Consider the following 22,791-nt stretch of genomic DNA (forward strand, 5'->3'; position numbering starts at 1 on the left):
AATCCCAATCAAAATTCCAGTATTTTTTTTTTTTTGGAAACTGACAGGATGATTCTAAAATTTATACCAAAAAAGCAAAGAAACTAGACTAGCCGAAACAATTTCAAAAAAAAAAAAAAAGTACTCATATTACTTGATTTCAAGGCTCACTCTAAAGCTATAGTAATCAAGATAATGTGGTACTGGGGCACCTGGGTGGCTCAGTCATTAAGCATCTGCCTTCGGCTCAGGTCATGGTCCCAGGGTCCTGGGATCGAGCCCCGCGTCAGGGTCCCTGCTCCGCGGGAAGCCTGTTTCTCCCTCTCCCACTCCCCCTGCTTGTGTTCCCTCTCTCACTGTCTCTATCAAATAAATAAATAAAATCCTAAAAAAAAAAAAAAAAGATAGTGTGGTACTGGTGACAGGTAGACACCTCGATCAATGGAAAAGAACAGAGATTCCAGCAATAGACATACACATATGTGGTCAACTGATTTTTGACAAAGATGTCAAGGAATTCGGTGGAAAAGAAAAAGGAAAAACTTTTCACCAAACGGTGCTAGAACTGGACATCCACATGCAAAAACCAAAGCAAAACCAAAGAATCTCAACCAGCCCATACATCAGAACATATCCAAAATTTAACTCAAAATGAATCATAAATCTAAATGTAAAGCCTAAACTATAAAACTTCTAGAAGAAAACAGTACAAAATAATATTGACTTTGGGTTAGGAAGAATTCTCTGACAGGATTCTCTGACAGAATTCTCTGAGAGGATATAAAGCAAAAACCATAAAAGGAAACAATGACAAACTGGATTTCATCAAAATTAACTTCTCTTCAAAAGATATATATATATTTATTTTTAGACTTTATTATTTTTTAGAGCAGATTTAGGTTACAACATAACGGAATGGAAGGTACTGAAATTTCTCATATAATTTCTGCCCCCACTCATACATAGCCTCTCCCATTATCAACATCCCCCCCATAGGATGGAACCTTTGCTACAACTGATGAACCTATAGTGACACATCATTATCACCCAAAGTTGACAGCAAATGTTAACTTTTGTACCTAATTTTATAATCATAATTTTATATTCTTTTTCCTAATTAGTGTCCCCCAATCTTACATGCTTCAGGACCCACAAATATTTGCTTTTCAGCAAGATGATTTGTTTTTCCTGAAGTTCTAATCTCTATTGAGAATTTTTTTATTCAATTAAATATAATGTATTATTAGTTTCAGAAGTAGAGTTCAGTGATCCATCGATCTTATATAATACCCAGTGCTCATCACATCACGTGCCCTCCATAATGTCCATCACCCAGTTACCCCATCCCCCCACCCCCCTCCCCTCCAGCAACCCTCAGTCTCTTTCCTATGATTAAGAGTCTCTCACTGGGCGCCTGGGCAGCTCAGCTGGTTGAGTGTCTGCTTTTGGCTTGGGTCATGATCCCAGAGTCCTGGGATGGAGCCCCGCATCTGGCTCTCTGCTCGGTGGGGAGTCTGCTTCTCCCTCTGCCTCTGCCCTGCCCTCAGCTTGTGCTAGCTCTCTTATCTCAAATAAATAAAAATCTATAAAAATAAAGTAAAAATTTAAAAGAGTCTCTTATGGTTTGTCTCCCTCCCTCTCTGATTTCATCTTGTTTTATTTTTCCCTCTCTTCCCCCATGAGCCTCGGTTTTGTTTCTTAAATTCCAAAAAGACAGGGTTTTAAAAATGAAACAAATCTGGGGTGCCTGTCTGGCTCAGTCAGTAGAGCACGCAACTCTTGATCTCAGGGTTGTGAGTTCGAGCGCTACAGTGGAGTAGAGTTTACTTAAAAAATAAACAGTAATAATAACATAAAAAATAAAAAGTATATTAAAAAAAAGAAACAACTCCCAAACTGGGAGAATTTATAAAACATATATGTTATAATATAAAACCATATAATATAAAACCACAAAAAAGACAATTATATCCAAAATATACAAAACACTCTTATGACAACAGTAAAATAAGCAACCTAATTTTAAAAAGAGCTAAAGATGTCAATACTTCTTAAAAAGACAGATGTAGATAGAGCAATGAAACACATGAAAGGACGTTCAACACTGTTATTCATTAAAATTAAATGAGAACCATTTTGAATAATGTTATGAACATTAGTTTTGTGGACATATGCTTTCACTTCTCTTGCGTATATACCTAGGAATGAAATTTATAATTCATAGAGAAAATGTTTAACTTTATAAGAAACTACCAACTGTTTGCTAAAGTGGCTATACCATTTCACCAGAAATGGATCAAAGGAAACTTCTAGTTGTTCCACATCTTCACCAATTTTAACACTGTCCAATTTTATTCCTAGCCATGTTAGTGGGTGTGTAATAGTATCACCCTATGGTTTAAATTTGCATTTCCTTGATGACTAGAGATGTTGAGCATCTTTCTACATACTTGTATCATTTTTTTTTTTAAAGATTTTATTTATTTGACAGAGAGAGACACAGCGAGAGAGGGAACACAAGCAGGGGGAGTGGGAGAGGGAGAGGGAGAAGCAGGCTTCCCGCTGAGCAGGGAGCCCGATGCAGGGCTCGATCCCAGGACTCTGGGATCATGACCTGAGCCAAAGGCAGATGCTTAACGACTGAGCCACTCAGGCGCCCCACATACTTGTATCTTTTTATGTGGGATGTATTGGCCATTCATGTATCTTTGGCGCAAATTCTTTGCCTATTTTTTTGACAGGGCTCTTTGTCTTATTATCAAATAGTGACAGTTCTTAAGATATTTTGGTTCAAATCCTCTGCCAGATAAATGTTTTGCAAATATTTTTCCCAGCCTACGGCTAGCCTTTTCATTTTTTAAAATAATATATATATACATATATATTTTTAGGATTATATTTATTTATTTGACAGAGAGATAGAGAGCACAAGTAGGCAAAGAGGGAGAAGCAGGATCTCCGCTGAGCAGGGAGCCCGATGCAGAACTCATCCCAGGACCCTGGGATCATGACCTGAGCCAAAGGCAGACACTGAACCGACTGAGCCACCCAGGTGCCCCTAAAATAGTATATCGAAATGTTCATTTATATTTGTTCACTTTTCTCTACGTATGTACTTCAAAGAATAGGTTCCTTTAAGGAAAAAAAAGGTAATAAACTGCTCTTTGGGAGGTGACAAAATCATCAACAACTACTGAACAGTCAAGATGATACAAGCGAGACTGCCATACTAAAAACTGGAAAGTACATCCCTTTACTTCTACTTCAGAGCTCTTCATAGCATTGGGTCCTTATCAGATGCCTGACATGAAACCTAAAATTAGCAAGAGAGAATAATATGTTGAAAGCCCCCCTCTTGCAACTCCTTTTTGCAGTTTGACCTCTGAATTACAGACATTTCAGATTAGGATATATTACACTTTTTGTTACAGTTTTAAATGATCACTTTATGAGAAAAGCAAAGAAATTCAACCTTAGTGTAAATACATGAAAAACTAACTTATGCAATGACTTTCAATAAGCAGCTGATAGTCAAATACGTAGGCTAAAAGAAAAATTTAAAACCACTACATACGCTTTTGTTGACAACACAGGTAGCTTTATATATAAATAATGCTTATTAGTCCTTAATCATCCTGAAATTCTCTCTCCTAACTAAGAAATAAAAGTCATATGCTGGCATTTTTCATATTAATGAAAGTGCATGCTCAGTAGAATATGAAGTGTCAAGCAGAACATATTTTTTTAAGTAAAACAATAAAAGTTGCTCTCCACCACAATTCCTAGTCTTCTTTTCCCCCAACCCATGCTCCAAAGAGAATCATAAGTCTGGTATGCACTTTTTGGAACACTTCCTATGCTCAAATGAGCACATATACATATATATGTATATATATGTATACACATGCCTTCACACTCACAGGATATATGGCATTTTAGCATTCTATAAACGAAAATAAAAAGAAATTTTAAAGTGAGGCCTTGGGACGCCTGTGTAGCTCAGTCGGTTAAGTGTCTGCCTTTGGCTCAGGTCATGATCCCCAGGGTCCTGGGATCGAGTCCCACATGGGGATCCCTGCTCAGTGGGGAATTTGCTTCTCCCTCTGCCTGCCACTCCCCCTGCTTGTGCTCTCTGACAAATAAATAAATAAAATCTTAAAAAAAAAGTGAGGCCTTTATGGCTGAGAAACTATAAAACATGAAATCAAAAAGAGAAAAGATCTAAATCACGTAATATAAAACATTTTGAAAACTTTTAGAATATATAATTAAGTTTGAGAACTTACAGAATATATTATTACTTCTGTAGTAGGCACTTCCTGAAGTGGCTAGAGAGCCTACGATCTTTTCTGTGCCATGATCAATGGCCTTGAAGGAAAAGATCAGAGGAAAAATCATGGAGAGATTTAAGGAATGGCTATTTGAATGAACCTCTCACAATGGGGTCATAGCCTAAAAAAATTCTTCACCAGAATCCTGCCGCTGCCAAAGCAAACAAATCAAAATACTAAGCCTCTTAATGATCGTTGCAGAGATGACCCACAACAGAGATCAAGTCCTAACTCCTCCTGCAGCCAGCCTAGTCCCTGCTCAGTGAGTTCATGAAAACCACAACGAGGTGGTGGGAAGAGCAGTTACGCAAGGGATCAATTACCTGACTCACTAAGACTGACCGCAACTGCCCCTACTGTGGAACCCACTTGCCTGAGTCCTCCATAGGCACTACTTCTTAGCAGGCAAAGTACTGCAAGCCCCCTGGATTACAGAAATGGTGATGGCAGTGGGTGTGGGGATGGGGGAAATATGTGATGGGGATGAAGGAGTGCACTGGGTATGGTATGGAAGTGCTGAATCAACTACCTTTCACACCTACAACTAATATTACACTGCATGTTAACTAACTGGAATTTCAATAAAAACTTAAAAAAAAAAATGGTGATGGCTGGTTCTTTGCTGTAAGAGACACAGATTCTGAATTGGCCTTGCCAGGAACACTACACAAGATTAACCAAATGTTTCATATAAATCACATGGCCTTGGGGTGCCGGGGTGCCTCAGTCGGTTAAGTGTCTTCCTTCGGCTCAGGTCATGATCCCGGACTCCCAGGATTGAACCCTGCGTCAGTCTCCCTGCTCAGCGGGGGATCTGCTTCTCCCTCTGCCCCTCACCCTGCTCTCATGCGCTCGCTCGCTTTCTCTCAAATAAAATCTTATTTAAAAAATCAATCAATTAATCAATCACATGGCTCTGATCCAAGAATCCCCTTCAAATGGCGATGAGTGGATGCTCAGGGCCTCCTGATCAGGTAGACCCTTATTCAGACACTGATGTCTCCCTAGCAGAAAGTAAAGGCTTCTTGAAACTTAATATATCAGTTGTTGCCCCAGCTAAAAACTTCTGAATTTGGGATGCTACAGGATATAAAATAGGCTCTGAAGCACCAACCAATAAATGCTGTTTCCCATTTCCAGAATACAAAGGGTGAGGGAACGGGAACCAACGATTACAGTGGAGTGATGTCTTTTCTGCTCTCAAGGCTTTGTTTCTTATCTCAGGAACTCTGAAATCTGCTATCTAGAAGTTTTAGTACCGAACGAAGAAATTCTTATGCCAGGAAACAAAATAACTGTTTCACTCTATTGAAAGCTGAGCTTATCATGTTCAGTTCGATTTCCTCAGGACAGTAGACAACAAGAACAAAAATAGAGGCTACAGAATTGGTTGGGGGTGAATGTCCCTGGCTATCAAGGGAAAGTAAGGTTGCTACTATAACTCTGGGAGCTAGGAAGACCATGAGAAGAACTTAGGGGACTCCCCTGGAGTACGTTCTCACAGTACTGTGCACATGTTTAGTAGAAGACTATCCCAATTCCATACAGTTGGAACTATGAGGGCTCAGACTCTTTCAAGAATGCAAGAGGGTCAGCTCGTTAGGAACAGAACCCTGATAAGCCAAGATACTAGCAGAAGGTATGAAACCTGAAGTCAAACAGATTAGGGTGCGTGCACTGACGCAAAACTGAAGATTGAAGCCAGCACTGATTTCCTTACTAGTCACCGGTGTGTAATAAGTACGCCCATCTTTCCCTTTAAACACAATTTCTTTTTATCTCCTTTTCCTTTCCCCCAATCATGTAGATGGCAAATTAGCAGGAATTAAATTTAAGTTGTAAAATACCAAGAATCACAATGCAACCAGGGGCAGCAAAACACTAGAACCAGTTGCCCTATGGTCCTGCCTCTGAATACGGTACCACAGCTTGTGTTGAGATTTTCTCCCACTAGAAAAACTGCATCAACAGATGAGAGAACAGGGTTATCTCCACATTTACATTAAGTGAGGAGGGAAAAGAGGTGGTTAAAGTACTAAAGGCTGAGATATTCTAGTTATTTCCTAGGAGGGCTACCCCACTTCTGATATCCCCTTCTTGGGGATGGCCACCAGCCATAGATTCTGGGGCTATGACTATATACCATAATCCTGGTCCCCTAGCTTTGGGAGACAGATAGCTGGTCTGAACAGGGTAATCTAATCTTTCTTACTGGAATGTAAAAACTGAAAAGGCAGGGCAGAGAGATTAAATCTTTAATGTAAAGTCACATTAATGGCAGGGGTCTAGAAAGACGGTATAAAAACTGATGAGATCCCCAGAGCTCCTCTGGTTTCTTCTATTCAAGACCCACTTGTTCAAGTCATCATTCAGTGTCCAGTATGGGTTCCAAAAATGGCTTTTGTTCCCCCTTAAGCTAATGAGTATCAGCTGACTGCAACCCAAAACATGCTAATAGGACTTCTAGGAAGTGAAAAAAGGTGTGGAAGGTTCTCATTTTAATATCAAATTATCATAATCATACATTTTCCTTGCTTCCTCTTACCCTGCTCAAAACCTCAACTCCTATCATGTTGTAGTTTTGCCTTCAGAATCCCATTAGAACCCTCATGCCTACCATGCTCTTTCATATCCTCTTATTTTGCAAGAAAGTGTACTTACTCCACAGCTTCAGTTTGTTCATTTCAGCAGCAGTTCCCTGTTAAGACTTTACTGTGAGGCATCAGCAGTTCTTTGCAACTCGTGACACCTTACCAGTGCCAATAAAGCAAACTAAATGATTACTGATTAACAATGGAAATGAATTTTTTTCCGTAAAAGATACTTAGTATAAAAATGTCAAGCCCAGCCTAATTCTACTCTCCATGTGCCTTGCTTCTCCTGTCACTTAAATCCTAGATTTAACATGGACTTGTGACAGGAGAGGCATAAGCAGTGTCAGCCCCAATCTTTGATTCCAGATCGAGTCATCATTAACACTAATTCACCCAACCCTTATACCCCAATTAGAGGACAGGGACCCCTAGCTCGTTCCGACACACACCCTGTCCTACTCTTACTCCTTCTGCCGTTCTAGCCCTGTTGACACCTCAGTTACTTTTTTAAAAGATTTTATTTATTTGAGAGAGAGAATGAGAGAGAGAGAGCACGAGAGGGAAGAGGGTCAGAGGGAGAAGCTGACTCCCCGCCGAGCGGGGAGCCCGACGTGGGACTCGATCCCGGGATCATGACCTGAGCCGAGGGCAGCCGCTTAACCGACTGAGCCCGACACCTGTTATTATAACTAAGCTTCTGTTTTGACACTTTTGCAGGTCCCCAGTCTGTTCCCCATCCTGTCTTTCCGAGGACTGGGACACCTACTTTTGCTTACCAGTCCCAATCCCAAGGACAGAAATCAGGCCATGATCTGGAGCCCAGCACCCTCAAACAGAATTCCCTGACAGCCACTCATATATGCATACCTGTGGGTATTTATTTTATTCATTTACACACACACACACACACACACACACACACTTTCTCCAAGATTCCACGTGCTGCTTCACCTTGAATTCGCAGTAACAAAAGGTTTGCTCTCTAGCTGTTCTACTCCTGACATGGCTTAGAGAGGAAGGAGACCTTTCCTCTACACCTCTAGTTTAGACGAGACTGGCTCTAACAGGCAGCACTATTTCTAAGTGTGGACTCCTTCTACTCTGTCCTGTATAATAGTAACCTCTGCCCTAGTCTAAAACTGGGCCATGCCCTATCATCATAAATACAACAAAACTCTATCATATCTTGAGATATGGTACACGTAAGTAAACTTATAGAATTTTGAAACAAAGCAAACAAATGAAAGAAAAAAATTTCTAAATGGTATGGATTGCACACTTTATAGCATAGTAATATTAAGATAATATGATTTCCGGACATTTACATGCCAAAAAAATTTTTAAAATTTAAAAAATTTTAAATTTTTTAAAAGTAGAAAAAAAAGACAAAGACTACATTACATTTTATAAATATATCCTATTATAGCACATAGAAATGATCATTTCATTCCCAAGAGTTCTAGCAGTAATTTCTTGACGCAAAACTTATAAGGTAATGAGAGCAATAAAACAGTGTATGTATCTTGTCATATAACTTAGTATCTTTTTTTTTTTAAATTTTATTTTTAAGTAATCTCTCCACCCAACGTGAGGCTCAAACTTACAACCCCGAGATCAAGAGTTGCATGTTCTACCAACTGGGCCAGCCAGGCACCCCAATTTAGTATCTCTTTTGATCAATGCTGAATACTTCTTTATGAAACTTAAACTTCTAATCCCATTTAGTATCCAAAATGGGATTCCCATCACTTTCTCCACCTTCATTTTACTTCACCTTCATTGAATACTTGAATACTTCAATGAATAGTACACCTTCATTAAAGTTGTTCCCTTCCCTGGCTTTCTCTACCTTGATTCCTAACTAAACATCAAGCCACAAGGGGGATGGTCACAGGTATAAGGGAAAACTGCAACGTAGCTGAAGATTCAAGGAGAAAGGTATGTGTACTTACCTTAGGCCCCTTATAAGCCAAGAGAGCTGCAGTAAGAACAAGTGCAACGAATAAAAGGAACCCCAAATACTGTGGCTAGGGAGGAAAGCCAGTGAAACCTCAACACAGATGTCGTTACCACAGTATTTAATAATTATCTGTTCATAAACTAGTGTACTAGCTCTTCAAAATGAGAAATACTATTTTACTATCTTAACATTTACACCACAGAAAGTAAACAGTTAATAAACTCCTGTTGAATAAAAAAAAAAATCAAGGATTCTGATGGCTAGTTAAGGAGTGTCAAATGTACTCAGGTTAGATGCAGTACAGTCACTGTAGAAAGACAACTTCTTCCAGGGAGGACCTTACTCTAACAAAACCAAGTGTGATGTGAGTTCTAAGTCCCTCTTCCCAAAAACAACTCCCTACTGACATCTATAAGCACAAGGCAAAATGCATGCCACGTCATGGATTAATTTCATTTGCTCTTACTCTTTCACCAGGCAATTATTTTCCTTTATTCCGATTTTATATTACTATAACCCTTTCCTCAGCCTAACACTATGCTTAATATTTATCTTTTTATTTTTTAAGATATTATTTATTTATCTGACAGAGAGAGAGAGACAGTGAGAGCAGGAACACAAGCAGGGGAGTGGGAGAGGGAGAAGCAGGCTTCCCACCAAGCAGGGAGCCCGATGCAGGGCTCAATCCCAGGACCCTGGGATCACGAGCTGAGCCAAAGGCAGACGCTTAACGACTGAGCCACCCAGGCACCCTGTCAATATTTATCTTTTAAAAATCCATTTTATTACAGACATCTGGAAATGAGTTACTGGCCACTGTATCTTCTAAATTGCTGTTCACAGACATCCTATAGTGAGTTGAATTCTCATGAAGAAAACAGATTATGTGATAGGAAAATAATAATGTAATTTAGTTTTACCTGTAACTCCAATAAGCCAGAGGATTCTTTACTAAGGCAGTCACTTTGCCATCCTTAAAACATTTTTTGTAAAAATAGGACTATTTTACTGACCCCTTAATGATAACAGATGATGAAATGAGACCAAACTCAAAATTTGTGTATAGTACTTAAATCTGCTACTCACACAGGTATGAGAAAAATTTTCAAAATGCCAAAATCAGCATGCTATATAAGAGCATTTCGAAGCTTTAATAAAACTGAAAAAAGTACATGCAGATGTGACTGATAGATATAAGCATGCTAGATATTAAATAATAACACCAAAACAACAATTAGGTACTGGAATGCAACCGGTCTTCTTCCATTAAAATAGCACTTGCTAGACGATCTTGACTAGACTGGAATGATGCTTTGACATCAGGATATGCAAAGCAACTATTAAAACCTACGCTTAAAGTAGGTGTCAACAAGCAGAGTAAGAAGGCCAGAATGTAAGGATCCTTTTAAAGTTCTTTCAACACTGGCAAGCAACAGTCAAAAAATGGCTCATTTCTGATGAATGTATTAGGCTGAGAAAATTCAAAGTGCATGCAAATTCATAAAGAAGAAAAAGAATAAGCTTTCTAAGAAAGATACAACACTCTTCCCCGAGCTATGCCTACAGATCACTAGCATTAAATATCGTCATCTCAGAAAGGCTAGTCATAGTCAGCACGTATTTCTCCTGACCAGCCCCAAACACACAAGTACATGTCCCGTGGTAATGGCAGCCTCCATGCCTTTCAGCAGCTGCCATGTCCTGTCGGGCTTCCCCACACCCTCCTGAAAGTAGAAACACCTCTGCCAACCCATGTGGTTGGTTAGGTTATGCAATCTAACACAAGCTGGGAATCGCTGAACTTATTTACTCTGGTGACTCAGATTTAAATCTAGGTCTCTGTGGAAAAGGAGGTGGAGAACACAAATGAATGTGTTGACACCATTTTCCACTAATATTTATTATATAACTAAAGCAAACTCGAAAGATTTTCTGCTCTATATATAGATTTTTTGTTTTTTTTTCCTCTTTATATAGGTTTGCCCAAGAAACTAGCTTTCAGAAATGCTCTGGTCTAACTAGGTCCAGCATGGCATCAGCTACACCGAATGACCTAAGCTAAAACAATTCCCTTCTACAGAGAACTCCCCTATGGTGCCGCCATTCACACACACTGTCCTTTTCCTTCTTCCTCTAGCCTCTTCTTTAAGCTGCCACCAAGAGCTACCTCTTAGCAATAACCTCACAATGTTGGGGCACCTGGGTGGCTCAGTCGTTAAGCGTCTGCCTTCAGCTCAGGTCATGATCCCAGGGTCCTGGGATCGAGCCCCGCATCGGGCTCCCTGCTCCGCGGGAAGCCTGCTTCTCCCTCTCCCACTCCCCCTACTTGTGTTTCTCTCTCTCTCTCTCTCTCTCTCTCTGTGTGTCAAATAAATAAATAACATCTTGAAAAAAAATAACTTCACAATGTCAAGATAATTTTTTTAAAGATGTTATTTATTTATTTTACGGGGGAGGGGCAGAGAGAGAGGGAGAGGGAATCTCAAGCAGACTCTGTGCTGGGTGCGAAGCCCGATGTGGGGTTCAACCCCACAACCCTGAGATCATGACCTGAGCCAAAATCAAGAGTTGGGTGCTCAACCGACTGAGCCACCCAGGTGCCCCATCAAGATAATTTTTTCCATGCTATTTCACTTAGAGAAAATAGAAATACTTTAAAACATTGGAACCTCAGAAATAACACAACAGCAATAAAACAGTTTTCATTTTCACCAAAGAGATAACTCATCTATTTCTGGAGTCATCAAACTAAGATGAAAATATATAAAGCACATTTGTCATTAATCCGACAGACTAAATTATCTTTAAAAAGAATACAGGCTAGGAAAATCGTATTTAGTACAATTTTCAGGGTAACCTAGCTGCAAAATGCTTCAGGAGCAAAAGGTTTTCATGTTAAAAATAGGTTTTTTTCGGGCGCCTGGGTGGCTCAGTTGGTTCACCGTCTGACAAATAAATAATCTTTTAAAAAAATAGTTTTTTCCTAAATATTTTACTTTATTCCTAATCCTTATCACTATTTCTTTTTAAGATTTTATCTACTTATTTGTCACAGAGGGAGAGAGAGAACAGGAACGCAAGCAGGGGGAGCGGCAGGCAGGGGGAGAAGCAGGCTCCCCGCTGAGCAGGGAGCCTGACATGGGACTCAATCCCAGGGACCTGAGCCAAAGGCAGGCAATTAACCGACTGAGCCACACAGGCATCCCTATCTTCATTATTTAAATATTAAAATCAGACTAATTTTTTCCTAGAAAACTCACCTGATAGTAAAATCAATTGATTTTATAATTTTCTGTAATTCTGACATAAGTAAATTTCACTTCACAATTTTCTCCAAGGAATTTCTATCAATCTCCCTGATACTCAGATCAAACATCATTGTAAGGTTCCCCTAATCATCTCAACTAAAAATAATCTTTCTACTCACTAAGCAGTCACAGAACTTCTGTACCTCACAGACTAATCACACACTGTTCCTTATGAGTTTATCTTATCTTCGGTGTATTATAAAGGTATTGAGAGAACTATCCATGTCTTAGACATCCTCAGCTCCCACAGCACCCAGCATAGCATACTATAAAACATTTAATATTTAGGAAAAAATACAGAATTTTTAATATACATTTTTAGGATCTTTGAGAGTCTATTTACAGTGTATCATCATTTTGGGAAATAAGAACTAGGTCTTCAGAGCAAGTTTAATCCCTTATACTTGATCTAATGTAGTCACTAGTCATTATTACAGAAATAAGTCAAGCTAAATAAATTAGGCAATCAATACACAATGATTTTTTTCTAAAAATAATTGATAGGGAGCCTATTTTTATTTCATACTTGTTTACTTAAATATGGCATTTATCACCTAATACTGTGTTTTAATGAGCAATATGCCATGGGGAAAATACTTGGGCTTTAGAGTCACAGAGACCCAGGCTTTTATCAAGGAAAACTGATTATAAGTTTACCAAAGGATTTCTAGGGCAACGAGAATAAAGAAACATAATAAAACATGTATTATCATTCTTTCAGTCGATAATGAATAGTTTTAGAATTCCTAAGAGTGACAGTAAACATTTATTTTCTTAAGACTTACATAATTTTGTGACAACATGCTTATTACCTAAGTACATTCATTCACTCAACAAATGCCTACTGAAGGCCAATTATATCCCTATGTGTACGTGTTTAGAGACTAAAACTTGCTAAATACATTATACAATATGTGGTAATGTTCTACAGCTGTTTATTCAACTACACTATAAATACCCCTCCTGCTTTTCCAAATTCTCCTTTATATTCAGTACAGTGATAGAGGGTACTTAATATCTCTTAACTGTCCAATATTTCTTTTATATTGTGTTACATCTTAAGAATGAAAGTTCCTAGTAAGCAAATATACTAGCGATTAAATAAAGAAGTCCAGCAAAGCAGAATTAAGAAGAATGCCATGTAACTGAAATTTTACATGACTATATCCAGGGCTGTGAATGAACTACCCAGTGGAAAGTTATCAGCCGTTTGCCTAGTTACTCGTCACCCTTTTTTACAGCAAACGTACGGAAGAAATATATATCTTTGGTACCTATGGAAATAAGCATGGCATCTGAATTTGTACATATTAACCTCTTCACCCTGAGGTGAACAAAAATATCAACATTCTTGTATTTGTCAACATTTTTCAAAATGAGCAAGATCATTATGCTTTTAGCAATAAAATACATACAAATCAGTATTATACTATAGTCATGTAAAATGTTACCACTGGGTAAAGGGTCATGGGTGAAGGGTACATGGATTCTACTATTTTTGAAACTTCCTGTATGTTTATAATTACTTCAAAATTAAAATATAGGGACGCCTGCATGGCTCAGTCAGTTAAGCGTCTGTCTGCCTTTGGCTCAGGTCATGATCCCAGGGTCCTGGGATCGAGTCCTGCATCGGGCTCCTTGCTCGGCAGGAAGCCTGCTTCTCCCTCTGCTTGTGCTCGAGCTCTCTGTCTCTAGAACAAATAAATAAAATCTCTAAAAAAAATTAAAAATACATATATATCAATAAGGTAATGCAATCCGAATAAGTTAGAGACATTAAAACAAATATATAAATTGCTTTTCTAAATTCAAACACTTAAAATGTACTAAGAGATCTGGATATTTTGAGACAATACTTGTGGGATTTTTTTTTTAAAGATTGTATTTTATTTTAATTAATCTCTACACCCAACTTGGCAACCCCAAGATCAAGAGCCGCATGCTCCACTGACTGAGCCAGTCAGGTGCCCCACTTGTGGGATTCTTCTCAAAGTGTTTAGTCCTATTGCTCGCTTCAGCAGCACATATACTAAAATTGGAATGATACAGAGAAGATTAGCATTGGCTCTGAATAAGGATGACACATAAAGTGTTGAGTCCTATATACAATAATCAATCACCTCCTAAGTTATAAAGTAAAATTTATGTGGGTGGATGTTTTACTTAGAGCAAGGCAATAAACCTACAATAAGCCTACAAGGTTCTATGCAGATATAAACAAATCAGTTGTCCCCCTGAAGAAAAAAATAATACAAAATAATTTTGGCATGGGTTTTTTTTTTTTTTTTTTTGAGAGAGACAGAATGAAAGAGTGAGAGAGAGCATGGGGGGGGGAGGGTTAGAGGGAGAAGGAGACTCCCCACTGAACAGGGAGCCTGATGCGGGACTTGATCCCCAGGACTCCAGGATCATGAGCTGAGCCCAAGGCAGATGCTTAACCCACCGAGCCACCCAGGTACCCCGGATGAGTTTGTAATATCAAGTAATGGCTAAGTATAACACTGTATGTCAACTACACTTCAATAAATACAATAGCTGTGCATCAGATGCTTACTTTTCTTAGGCTAATATTAAATTAACTGGCCTCTTTAAGTCCATACTGGCTGGAGAAGAGGGAAACAAGCTGGGAAGAAACATAAAGGAAGAGGGAGCTGGAACTGATATTTTAAAATGCAGCAAATTCGGGGCACCTAGGTGGTGCAGTTGGTTAAGCATCGCCTCTTGGTTTTGTCTCAGGTTGTGATCTTGGGGTTGTGGGACTGAGCCCTGCACTGGCGGCACCGCACTCAGCACAGTGAGAAGCTTGTGACTCTCCTCCTCCCCCTCCCCGCAGTGTGTATCTATTTAAATAAAACTTTTTTTCAAAAGAGCAAATTCATCAAGTGTTGATGACGTACCTTTCACTCATGTCAAAGAGTACCCTGTAACAGGATCCCTCTTGCAACATAGGTACCAAGGGCTTAAGGTCGGAGGAAAACCAACAGAAGGAGTGTCAGAACTCAACTATCACTATTACGGAAAGGACCTGCAGTGGAAAGGATCGCCAACAGATGGAGAACCAGAGGCCCGACAGGACAGGTCAGGGGCCCAAAGTAACACAGCTCTGTAGTGGCAGAGGTAGTACCGGAATTCAAATCCCTTAATTTCTGGGCCTCTGAAGTGCCGTTATAAATAGGCATTTATCTTTCTAAGTAGTAATAAAAAATACTTTAAAGGGATTAGGCCATACACAAAAGAAAACTGTAATTAGTTTATTAGAAAAAAAAAAAAAATTATCACCCAGTAGCCTTCTAGACTCCAAAATACGAGTACCATACTTTAAACCCACTATAGCTTCACATGAATGTAGTTGACTTACAGTTACTAATTTGAGCTTATAACTTCACCAAATGGATAATAAGTCTGTTCTCTTTGCTAAAAAGAGGTTCAGTTTTCCTAAGGCTTAACAGTGTCTGCTATTGGGTCAGCATAACAAAAAGAGAGGGTTGTCACAGCGCACCTACAAGTCTCAAGCATGCCTGGGTACTGCAGCACCTGACTGCCATGGTGCAATGATAATATTGTACTTAAAATAACCAAATGCGTTACTATTGTCCCAAGTCACGCACTAATATACTATATACAAATAGAAGCAGGTAACAATTTTTTTTTTTAATTTGTGAGAGTAAACTTAAACCTAAGGCCCTAACAATTTTCCTTGACATAAGAAAACCAACGTACACATTTCACAGTAAGACCACTCTATTAGAGAAATAAAATGAAGGCCCTACTCACACATAACCCTTAAAACAGCAACAACAAAAAAAACTCAAACCCAAAACAAACACTCAGCACAGAGCGAAATTACCATTTTGTTGGTCAAAATACAAATAGTACCCACTTTAAGCGGACTAAGATACACAAAGTATTTCACATACTAAAAAACTAAAGGGTCTATCACACTAGGTTTATCACAATGGAATGCAACACTATTAAAGATCAATAATCCAGTATTTATGATTATACATAAGACAGCCTACCGCACACAATGAATTTTAGTTAAACAAAAATGGAAGAAAATTCCTATCACTAACATATGTTACTTCAAATGCTTTGCCTCAGGACAGCTGGGTGGCTCAGTTGGTTAAGCGTCTGCCTTCGGCTTGGATCATGATCCCAGTGTCCTGGGATGGAGCTCTGCATTGGGGTCCTTGCTTGGTGGGGAGTCTGTTTCTCCCTCTGCCTGCCACTCACCCTGCTTATGCTCTCACTCTCTCTCTCTGGCAAATAAATAAATAAAATCTAAAAAAAAAATTAAATGCTTTGCCTCATCTTACAGCAAATATAATACTTAGGGTCTCCCAACGTCCTTCCCCTGCAGGCTCAAAGACACGCAGGTATTATGGGGGAGGCAGATAGAATGTGGAAGCCTGAGATGTAAGGACTGAGGACTCAAGAGTTACTGGTAAGATTTCCAAGGCTTAAGATGATACCTAGATGTTGTGGGGTTGAAGAGTCCCTGCTGCAGCCAGCCATTTCTAAAGACTCAGTGGTGAGCACAAAAAGCCCACAGGTCTGCACCAGCATAGTGAGGTAAATAAACCAACTCTAATTGTTCAACCAAATGAAACACGCTAAGAAATACTGTCGATTTTATTCCTGGTACTAGACTTTTCAGTCTCCTCCTGCTTGAGCTGTTTATAGAAATGATATTCTAGACCCATCAGTGTCTTGTTTATTAAAGATTCAAAGGCCCAGTAATAAAATAACCTCAAAAAAATTACCACCAAAGAAAGGAAAACAGAAGTGCAAATGAGCCCAAAATTGTGCAACCCCCATCTATTTAGCCTGGAGAGAAATTACCTATGTTTCTTTGTTACATTTACATTCATTTATAATGAATGAATGAAAGAATCTCCAAAATATTGGCATTTCTTGAGCTTGTGATTAGAGAAAGGATAAGGCAAGTAGGGAAAGGTGTTAAGAGATTTGGCGGAGGCTTGCCTGTGGGTTTCAGGGAAGCGGAGGAGCAAGCAGGGAGGCTGGCACATGGGTGTTCACTCGATCGTTCACCACTTACTATGCACGGCTCATTGCTTGGGCACTAAATGCACAGTGATCAGCAAAACAGAATCCACATTCACATGAGGTAGCAGTCCACTCCACAATACTGTTGAGCATCTCTTACCCAGTTTTCAATAATTGCCCCATTTTCAGCAATTCTAAAATTCGACAGACATTAATTCAATGAAATAGGAATTCAGAGGTTTAAAAAAAAAGTCTAGGACCTCAGCTTAGGGAGAGGAGACAAACAACGCAGCTATTCAGTACGGGTTTGACAAAGAGTACTACTAAGGGAAAACGGGAGGGCCAAGGCAGCACTATTGCTGGTAGAAGGAGAGGTAGCCTACTTGAGAAACCTCAAGTAGGAGACGGGAATGCATCTCCGTCTGTGGAAAGGACCCACTCTAGGCTCAGACTCACTGAGCTCAGGAGCCAAAGTCCTCACACTGGCCTGCTGGCTCTGCAGGCGCCTCCACCAGCCTGACCCCAGCTCTCACCTGCCTCCAGCCAACCCCTTCCTGTTCTCTAAACATCTCAAGCACCCTCCCTCTGCAAGGCCTCAGCACCTGCTTTTCTCACAAATCTAAAACTCTCACTCCCTGCAACACTTCAAGTCTCTGCTCAGACGCCACGGTAACGGAGGCCTTCTCATACAGCCCTCTATAAATAGCACGGGCACCCACATCAGCAACCTACTATTCCCTAACTCCTTACCCAGCCTTATGTTGCTCAAAGCACTTACTGCCACCTGATAATAGTATACACTTGTCATCTGTCCCCCTCTAGAATTTAAGCTCCTTGATAAAACTCTTTCACCTAGCACTCCGCAGAGTGGAGAGCAGACACTCAATTTTTTTTTTTTTTTTTTTTTAAGATTTTTATTTATTTGAGAGAGAGAGAGCACAAGCAGGGAGAGCGGCAGGCAGAGGGAGAGGGAGAAGCAGGCTCCCTGCCCAGCAAGGAGCCCGACATGGGGCTTGATCCCAGGACCCCAGGATCATGACCTGAGCCGAAGGCAGACGTTTAACCTACTGAGCCACCCAGGCATCCCCAAATCTTTTCTTTTTAAATGAACAAATGAATGGTTGTCAGGAATGAGACCAGAGAAGCTAGAGCCAGGTCACAAAGAGCTTTGTACCAACTAGAACCCCATGCTTTAATGGCTCTTTGATGACTTAGGATCTATTAAAAGATTTTAAAGAGGAAAAAAAATGCATATTGAAAAGATCACAACTGTGTATTTTTCAAAATCAGAAAAGTATTTGTTTTGGAAAGAGTGTGAGAGGAACTGATGAGCAGAGTGAGCCTAGAGCTAAGGAAAGCACGTATAGAGAAGAGCACTGTAATACTTCAGCAGAGAAATACAGGCCCAAAGAAAGAAAGGCCTCTGAGGAGAACGTAGAGGAGATGTACTTAGAAGACAAAAGCAATCGGACCTGGTATTTGACCGGAAGTGGAAACTGAGGAAGACAGAGGAGTGGAAGATGACAGCCAGCTGTCCACCTAGTGACACACTAGATTCAAATGGCATTTCCTCAAATTGAGAAGACAGGAGGAGGGAGGACATTTTGTGGGGGAAAAGATTATGAGTTGAGGTTTGGACAGGTTGAGGCTCACATGCCTATGGAACATCTCAGTTGCATGTGTCTAAGCTAGCAGCTGGATATATGAATCTAGAGCTAAGTAAGTTAGGTTTGGACTGGTAAAATAAAACAAGTGACAGTTAAGGATGTATGCTCAAATATCACAAATGTACCATTTTTAAATTATATTTAAATGATTAGCCTTCAAATGTGTTGTCACTCCATATGGAAAAACTAAAAACCATTTTATCTCCCAGAATAAAATCAGCACTCTAAATGTCATTAATGCTTACACATTAGTACATAAAAAAAAAACTTGACAAGCAAAAAAAAAAAAAAACCCAACTACACCTAATCAGAAATACACATTAATATTACATGAAAATTAGCTTTCTAATTTTCTAATTTTTCTAATTACCAGAAAAGTAATGCTACATTTATGTATTAACACTTCTTACAAGTTCCTGGATGAGTTCAAAGTCTACATGACTGAATTCAGTCTCTTTTAAGTTCAAGCAAAAGTTGAAGAAATGCTTCATAATATGAGGTTTTTTAAATTCTAAATTTTTATGAAAAAAAGCTTTATGTAGCTTTTTCTTAGGCACGTTTTGAAAATGTTAACAGGTAAGTTTTAGAATTCCCTAATGATTCCTCTCAAAAACCAGTTCTAATAACATGAAAGGCAATTTCATAATAAGAAACCAAGAAACATTCTTTGAGGGCGCCTGGATGGCTCAGTTGGTTGGGCGACTGCCTTTGGCTCATGTCATGATCCTGGAGTCCCGGGATCGAGTCCCACATCGGGCTCCCTGCTCAGCAGGGAGTCTGCTTCTCCCTCTGACCCTCTTCCCTCTCGTGCTCTCTATCTCTCATTCTCTCTCTCTAATAAATAAATAAAATCTTAAAAAAAAACATTCTTTTGAGTGCTATAGCTTTCACAGTGAGATCATGACTGATGACCAAATTAAAAAAAAAAAATTACTCAGCAATGCCGGTCATAAGCTTCCTATATTGGTTCAAATACTATTGAAAATCAGAGTTAAAAAGTCAAAAATGTTAAAGGACTGCTACACACATAATAATGGCCAAAACCTTAATAACTGACAATAATAAGTACTGACAAGGATGCAGAGCACCTGAAATTCTCTTAACATTGCTGGTAGGAATGCAAAATAGTAGTCATTTTGGAGAAGTTTGGCAATTCAATATAAAGTTACTGCAATTGACAAATACATACTTCACCTAGGACCCTGTAATCCCACTCCTAGGTACAACTCAAGAAAACTGAAAACAGGGCGCCTTGGTGGCACAGAGGGTTAAGCGTCTGCCTTCAGCTCAGGTCATGATCCCAGGGTCCTGGGATCGAGTCCCGCATCGGGCAGCCTGTTTCTCCCTCTGCTTCTCTCTCTCTGTCTCTCATGAATAAATAAAATCTTTAAAAAAAAAAAAAAAGAAAAAAACTGAAAACATTTGTCCCTCACATCGTTTATAGCAGCTTTATTCATAACTGACCCAAACTAGGCATGACTCAAGATATCTTAATATAGGCCATGGTAAGAATATTTATGCTGCAATAACTAGCAAATACTACAAATCAGGAATTTTTTTTTCTTTGGAGAGCACATTGTTTCAACATTTATCAGCATACCACTGAACAAACTACTGATACATGCAACAATTTAATGAATATCAAAATCATTATGCTAAGGGAAAGAAGACACAAAAAACTACATATTGTAGGATTTCATTTACGTGATATTCTACAAAAAAGTACAGGGACATGAATTAGATTAATAGTTGCCAGGGCGTTGCTCAGTCGGTTAAGCGTCTGCCTTCAGCTCAGCTCATGATCCCGGAGTTCCAGGATCGAGCCCCACATAGGGCTCCCTGCTCAGCAGGGAGTCGGCTTCTCCCTCTGCCCCTCACCCTGCTCATGCTTGCTCTCTCTCTCTCTCTCTCACTAAAAAATAAAATAGTTGCCAGGGGCTGGGGGCAGAGGGAGAGAGCTTTTTGGTGTGATGGAAATGTTTCATATCTTCATTGTGGTGATTATCCAATTGTATACATTTGTGGAAACTTTTACTGCATGTAAATTATACTTCATTAAACCTGATGAAAAAAAATTAGAGTAGGAGTCATTTATCTCTTAATTCTTTTATGGATGATAAATGAATCATACATACAAAAGAAAAACTGGAACTTAGCACAAATGTCAGGAAGGCAAATTTTAACTTACATAAACAGAAAAAGATTTAAAATGTTGAAAGAAAGAAGTGAACTTGTTCACATAGGTATGAAAATCAGAGGCTGGATGATCCTTCCAAGGATGCCACAGAAATGGCCCTACTTTGGGTGTGATTTCAGGTTAGTATCATTAAAAGAGGTTAGCATCACTAAGGTCTCTTCCTACTTGGGAGTCAACGGCTCTAAAATTCCATGATACAGTATATTATGATAATCTCAGAGCCACTTTTCAATTTTAACAAACATAAGTTACTCATTTTAACACCAAGCAAATGTTATCATTGACTCAAAGCTTAGTGTAGCCTTCTTGCTAACAGTGCTAGCTCTGACTTTAGACAGCCTGGGTTCAAATGTTGGCCCACCAGTGGCTGTGTGACTTTGAACAAGCGTCTCTAAATATTTATTTCCTCATCTGTAAAATGGAATTAACATATTAACAATTAACATTGTCCTAAGGGTTCAATAAGAATGCATGAAAATGATTTCTATGTGCTAAACTCTCCATAATAAAAATTTCTTAGCCATAACTGCAAGTGAAGGATATAAATCATCAAGTCTTTAAGAATTTTACCTTCCAAATACAGGACATTTATCAGTTTTATATCCACTAGTTCATAATCTTTTGTGGAGCCATCTTTTGAGAATGTGATGACTCCATGGACTCTTTATCCAGAAAAAATCCAAATATATGCTACATTCTGCACAGAATTTCTAAGGATTCAAGGACCCTTTGAAGCACATGCATTAAATTAAGAACGCCTGATGTAAACTCTGAAAATTGCCAAGTTTAAGAATCTTCCAAGTAGATAATCCAACTACTATTGAAATACTATATTGTCATTTATTCTTTTCCCGTTTAATAGATATTGCAAGACCAGAACGTCATGTTTTCTTATTCATAGCTCCTTTTTGCAGAAATTTTAAATTAGAAATCTAACATTTTTTTTACATGAATCAATTTCAACTCAGAAAAAGAAACTAGTATAAATCTGTATTTCTGCAGCTTGAGAATGAATAGTTCAAAGTATAACATGTACCTATGTGCTCAAATATACTAGCAAGAGTTCTCAATTCAGTGTAATGCAATATGTATTTCTAAATACAAAAAAAAAACACACAAAAAAAAACGTACCAAGCTATTTCCTGTGCTTAGAGTCCCACCATAAAGTTTTATTTTTTTTAAGGATTTATTTTTTGCTAGACCTGTGCACTAAAACACACCTAGTTTGTTTTTTTAACCAACATATTCTGGGTTCTGTTTTACATTATGTTTGTTATAGGAGCCTGATGGTGGAAACTAATTGTTCTAAACCTGTTCTCAAACAATTCCAACCTGGAAATATACTATCTCAAAGCATAAGGTTTTGTATTTTTTTTAATTGTTTGGTTTTCAGACTACAATAACCATTTTGGCACTAACCAACTCATGCCCATTACTGAACAAAAAATTGTTTTTCCTATGCATTAGCACCATTTTCCCACAGGAAACAACCATTTTTTAAGGCACTGGAAGTAGAGGCAAGGATTCACACATACAGTAAACGTCCTTTCAATCAGGTTTTATCAGGTTATTTCAGCGAAAAGAGGACCTAATGCTGTAGATCTCAGAATTCAATGGTACAAATCAGTAAAATGCTGCACCTGAGGATCAAACACTGGCCAGGTGGGCCAAATGGCTTTTGGTAGGAAAGGTCACATCTGCTTTCTGAACCCCACCGTAACTGTGAATGTTTGCGGTGCCACCACATC

General features: G+C 39.0%; 1 protein-coding gene and 1 non-coding gene across 3 annotated transcripts in view; one reads left to right on the forward strand and one right to left on the reverse strand.

The window, feature by feature from the left end:
- WDFY3 (WD repeat and FYVE domain containing 3) overlaps nucleotides 1-22,791 on the reverse strand; it is a 266,868-nt gene that overhangs the window by 242,334 nt on the left and 1,743 nt on the right. The gene's annotated exons all lie outside the window — the stretch shown is intronic.
- On the forward strand, nucleotides 14,178-14,285 carry LOC113926080. Its single transcript, XR_003521162.1, has one exon. It is a non-coding gene; the product is annotated as a U6 spliceosomal RNA (small nuclear RNA).

The sequence above is a fragment of the Zalophus californianus genome, chromosome 2, assembly GCF_009762305.2.
Source record: "Zalophus californianus isolate mZalCal1 chromosome 2, mZalCal1.pri.v2, whole genome shotgun sequence".
In the NCBI taxonomy this organism is placed as follows: Eukaryota; Metazoa; Chordata; class Mammalia; order Carnivora; family Otariidae; genus Zalophus; species Zalophus californianus.